Source organism: Haliaeetus leucocephalus, unplaced genomic scaffold (genome assembly GCF_000737465.1).
Source record: "Haliaeetus leucocephalus isolate CR32 unplaced genomic scaffold, Haliaeetus_leucocephalus-4.0 Scaffold795, whole genome shotgun sequence".
Taxonomy (NCBI): Eukaryota; Metazoa; Chordata; class Aves; order Accipitriformes; family Accipitridae; genus Haliaeetus; species Haliaeetus leucocephalus.
In genome coordinates, this window is record NW_010973231.1 from 4001160 (window position 1) to 4007291 (window position 6132).

Consider the following 6132-nt stretch of genomic DNA (forward strand, 5'->3'; position numbering starts at 1 on the left):
TTAGCTTTATTTTAGGTATTACTCCTTCCTAGTGATGAAACTAGCCAGTGAATACTGCATGGGGGATGGTTCTCCTGAGTTAGATGCCTCCGTGGACATAACTTTGAGACAATGAAGCGACTCTCCCTAGCTAATATAGTTGACTGTCTAGCTTCCAAGCAATCTGCACATTTTTTCTGCGCCCTTTACTGAACCTCTGTGGATTAAGAAAGGCTGGTTAATCTGTAGGGTATGTGCTCTATAATGATGGCTGGCCCATGCAGACATTGCTCCGAATGCTGTGCAAGCCAGGAACAGACCGCAGGGGCTTTGCAAATCCCCACAAAGAGCCGTGCACTGATTGTTTAGGCTGCAGAATCATTTCTCAAATGAAACACAGCTGAAGTGCCAAATACTGACTCTCCCCAATCTGGCTGTTACATATGGTAGTGTCTTCCTAACCAGTTAACTGCTGTGGCTGGGGAAAGCACTGTAGCTGTAGGAACACTCAGATTGTTTTGACCCTGACTATACGAGATAATTCCGAGCATAGCAAGGGTTGAAATCATTAACTGTGCTCAAACTGTGCTTATAATGTGCTCAAACTGAGCATATTAATTATGCTCAGAATGCAAGAAAGATTAAAGGAGAGATGCAGAGTTGACCAAATGCTGCAGCTGCAGGTCAGCAATTCCTGTCGCATTCTGCCTAAGATCTCATAACTGCTTCAGGATACAGTTCTGACAGTCATGTCCCAGCTCCTGCTTGCCTTCACTGTGAAGTCACCAGTTACTGGTTGAGGTGGTGAACATGTATAGATTGATCTGTGCAAATGCAGCAGCTGCTTTTCTGAAAAGTCCGTATTTTTGGCATTGCATTAAGATAGTAAGCCAAAAACCAATCAAAAAACTCAGTGCAGTGTACCAGCGCCAGTAACACCGTGTTTGCTGTGTCCTCCAGCAGGCAGCAATACAAATCCCATGTGCCACAAGAGGGGCCCATCCACCACAGGTGCACCTTTCTTGTGTGGGATACAGTGTCTGTAAAACTGTGCTTACTGGGTATCCGGGCCACCACAGCAGAGAGGAACTGGAAGCAAGATCGCATTTGGAGTAGAGGAGCAGGACAGCACAGGGGAAAATAATGTTGCTTGTAGGGAACGTATGGGGAGGACGGACCTCCTGAAGGAGCAAAAAGGCTCCACAGGGATGGCAATAGGCTGTTTGGTTTGGAGGAAATGAGGACCTAGGCCAGGATACATGGTGCACAGCTGTAACAGGGCAGTGCTGAATTCCTCTCAACATTGTCTCTTCCATTTCCCTGCTGTGCCATCACAAGCGATGACAGGCAGGTCTAAGGCTCAGTCCCTTGTGACCAAATACAAACTGCAGGAACTATTACTACTTACTTAAGTTGCTGCATACCTGATGCCTCCTGCCTTTTCGGTGGGTGCATTGGGCCATGTTAGGGCTGCAGCAATCCATGGAAGAAGCTGGAGGCCCTGGGACTCCAGCACCAGCTTCTGAAATGAGTAATTTAACTTAAACTAGGATATTGCTGATATATCGATTTTATCAAACTTGTTCTCTGGAGCACGCCTTGAAATCTGTAATGCTTCTTTTGGATAAACCATTGATTAATGTTTCATTTGCACAAAGCCATAGTGCCTTTCTGCCTGCTTGGTGAGCACATTAAGCAGGATGAAGCCCATATTCTTTGCTACTACCTAAAAGTTAGCCTGTGACAGAGATTTAAGGGATGTTTCATCCCATTAAATGGGCATGATCGAACCTGCCATTTTCAGTCTTTGAGCTTAGCTCTGAATTAAAGCGCAAAGGAAAACTATATACAAAACCTGGAATCATAAGGGCTTTGCAACATCTAGCTTTAAAGAAGTTTCATGATTGTAAGCAGAATAACTTGGTAGGAGAAATCTTTTTTCTTCTCTTTTTAGATTTCTTTAATAAAGGATTTATGATGCTGAAGGAAAAAACATTTCTCTCTGAAAATAAAACAGCCAACAGTCAAGGCTGATTCTTTGAAGTCCACTGCGTGAACTTTACTAACTCCCTACTTAATATTAGCTAATCCATAACTGAATTAGATATCCTAAATGATCCAGCAGGCTTGAGTTATCCCTATAGGTGGGAAAAGGAAACATCAAAATCATACAGAGACATTAAGTTGAATACTTCTCCAATTAATAAGATGTTCAAGAAATGTTTCCAGTACTGTAAGTCAGTTGTTTTATTTTAAAAATAGAGTCCAAACATTGTTTTTATAAGGTGCAACATATATACTGGTTTCTACAATTAAAAAAAAAAAAAACCCAAACCAAAACCAAAACAAAACAATATTCATAATTATAGTGTCTTTCCAACACAGAATCAGTGGGTCTCCTGTAATTCTTAAACATTCTTTTTCTGTTCCATCAAAGCATAAGAATTAATAATTAGTATCACTGTGACAGCCAAAGGGTCTGGCTAATGTCATCCATGTTCTGTACTTTAATAATAAACTTTCTGGTACAGATTGTTTCAAGTACACATCGGAAATTGAATGTAACTGAATACAGTTCATGCAAAACAAAGTACAATACTGAACTTGCATCATCCAAAGATTTTTGTTCTTGTTTAGTTTGACATCTTCAAAGTCCAGCTGCTTGAACACAAGGATTGAACTGAGCTTGCATAAAGTGAGCACTATATACTAAAGTACTTACGTAACTCTCAGATTGATCAGGCTACGTGACTATCTTGAGCTCTAAAAAATTCAAATAAATACTTAAGGCTGAGATCTATGTTGGAGTCTATTCTGTAACTTCTGAGACAAGACGTATTTGGGAATACAGATGGAAAACAGTGACTGATAATGGGCTTGTTATGGGGAAATACATTAAATCATTACATCAGAAACGCATTTTTGGAGAAAAGCATGGTATTAATTTATATTAAGAGTGTTCCCCATTCAGCCACTCAAGCTACAAGAGCAATGAAGACTGTAGTATGGAGGAAGTTCAAGAGAAAGACTTCCAGCCAATTCCCATCTCTGGGAGTGTCTGAAGTGCTAAGTTTTCTAATTAGCAAAGTCTGTCCAGTTTCAAAACCCTTCTTGTCATTCTAGCATCACCTCAGCCTTGATAATGCCAAGCAGCTGAAGGTAGCTATGACTATGCCATTTCTGGAGAGCTAGTTATCAGTCCCTGCTCTCAGGGCATTTAACATATTTTGAACAGACATTGGAACAAGGAGCAGCAGTCCAACCACCCACGTATAGTTACACATCCAAACCTTTTTTCTTTGACCCCTTAGATATTTAGACCATTCCATCTAAAGAGGAACGTGTTTGATAGAAAAGAGCTGAACACCCATTTATCTGCCTTCTGCTTTGGCGGTAGGCCCAGGGTCAAACTGCACCTGCAATAAGTGCATAAATCTCAATTCCTTCTGTTGTTTCTTACAAACCACCATGCTGGTTTTATGGATTGTGTTCTTAAGTCCTTAAGGCTCCTCATATGCACTCTAGTAAGACAAGGTGACAAGCTATCACAGGGCTGACTGTCAGTTTTAGTGGATCAGGCCTCTAGGTGTTAATGGGAATTAGCCGTGCAAGTTTATGCAGATGCATAGCCACAGACTGAGTTTAAGCTGATAACCCAAGTCAATACCCAAGTGAGTTTGTATCCATGGCCAGTTTAACCTCAGTTAGGTGACTCCGTGTCTTTTTCTCAGCAAATTACAATTTTTTTCAGTGTTGATCCACCATCCTGATTCCTGTTAGCAAACATTCCCCTTAGTACTATGAATGCTTCGTCAGACTTAGCTCTGTCATGGACTACATTATAATGCAACATGGACTGAAATTTCTTTCACTTAAAAAGGAAGGCTTTAGACCTCTCCTTTTCCCTGACATACAAGAAGCTTTGAGTTTGACTTCAAATAGCAGATGGATTCACTTCCCAACTTATTTCTCTTGATTTATGAGCAAAAGAGATATTAAGAAGTGTTCAGGTGGGAAGAGTACTCACTCTTGTTTCCTAGGTAAACATAAAGGAAGATGGAGAAAGTGTTAATCAAACATGTATGTATCAACATTAAAAGCTATAAAAGTGAAAAGTAGAACACAGTCCTTCAATTTTAATTTCAGAACATGGTTGCCCTCAAAAGTACTTATCTTAGTCCAAATCCCTTAGATTCTAGTAGTTTTGGGTAGAAACTGACATTTGTACTAAGCCCCACTTGGGTTTAGTTGTGGGAAAGGACTGATCTTATTTTATAATGGCATCTCTGTCCAAATGAGGGAATCCAATGTTTATGATCTTGGTTGTTGACTTGGTTGGTTTTTTTATGAGTTTGGCTGATGACAGCTTCACAGAAAAACATAAGAAACAACAATATTATGTTGTATTTCCTATTTTCAGAAGGAAAGGGTTGCTCAGTTCTATAGTTTACATAGTTTTAACAATATCCCGTTAATAATACATTGTACTGCAGATGTTCAGTTAACAAAAAGTATACACTGAAATATTTATGGGCTTTGGCCAGAGCTACCTATATTTATGTCAGTCTGTTGCAAACACTATTGTTAAACGGAGTACTTAGCAGATTAAAATTATCCCTTTACTTCCGTTTCTTTTACTTAAACAATTTTGGCCATACTTCATGTGAATGCAGTGGGACACGTGCCGGAAGGAAGCAGGGTCACTGGAGATAAGAGGAGGAATTTGTGACATGTAACTTTGGGCATCTAACTGAGGGTGCACCTGGCTAGTTGTGTCAGTTCACGGACACAGTAATCATGTGCATTGCCTACAAGTTGGATCAACAGTCTGGCTTTTGTCTGGAGTAAGCAACAAGCTCTTCTGCCATGAAAGGACTCCATCTCTGTCCATGAAGACCAAGTGGACACAATGGACTTGAGCTACCAGTATCTGTGTGAATTTGAACAAAAATACCAGAGGTCTTAGATGCCTAAATGAAGGGACCAGACTCTCAGAGGGTCTGAAGGAGATTCAGGACATCTAAGTTAAGATGCAACTTCTCTCCAATCTTTAAGCTTATAGTTATAAATCCAACACTAGGTAGTGTGGATTATGCGTTACTGAGAGTAGAATTTGGTCTTCTGTTACTGACAGCAGTACTACTAAAGTGCTAGTATATTAACACAGACAATGTTGATTCTGTGCATCTCACACAAGACCAGAACAAGGGTTTAGAAAAATTTAGCATTTTTACCTGAGTGGCTTGGAGGTCCTGGGGGCTGTTAAATCTTGCATTCTTGCTGCAAACAGATCAATAATTAAAGCTTTGCAATCGTTTGCATTCTCAGTCCCTTTGATCTTATCCAGCCACAGTGTTGTGTGGATGGATTCCACAGTCCTATGACTGGCAGATGCATAAAGAGTAGATCTGCTACAGAATAAACGTCTGGGACTGTTAAATTAACTTCAGCAATCTCTTGGCAGGTACAGACAAATGCCAAGAAATAGCAATGACAAAAAGGAACTAAATGGAAAATCAGGAATCAATGCAGAACTTCATTAGTTTTTGAAAAATGATGATGTACATAAGGGGAGACAGGTGAGGGATTCAATCTCTTGTCACTAATATCGATGAGAGATGGATACCAGTCTCCCTTTAGTGCCTTCAAAAATTCCTCCATGGGCTTCTATGTTTTTTCCTGCTGTCACAGCAAACCACATAATACTAAATATTACAGTACCTGTATGCAAAATTGCATAGAGACATAATAAATCCTTACAAATAAGTCACATTTCAACATTAATAAAGGGAAGCTGATTGACAGAAACCCTAAACTGTATAAAATTCAAAGGACTAAAGCAGGGAGCAGGGGACACTATGTTTTAAAGTGAGCTGAAGTGTGTTCTTGCTCCTTTAACTCCAGTCCTGATTCACTTAACTTTTACAAAAATAAATGAAGATGGCAAAATTTTTCATTTTAAAATACGATGATTTTTTCCCTCATGAAAATGGTATAATTCAGTAGCAAATAAATAGCCATGATTTCAATAACAAAACCAACTGACATTACTCATACACACTCTTTAGTTTGGAACACAAATCTTTATCTCTGTTAACAGCTTATACGTAAACAGTGTCTGCTAGTCTTCACACCTGCCTTGATGCATCCCAC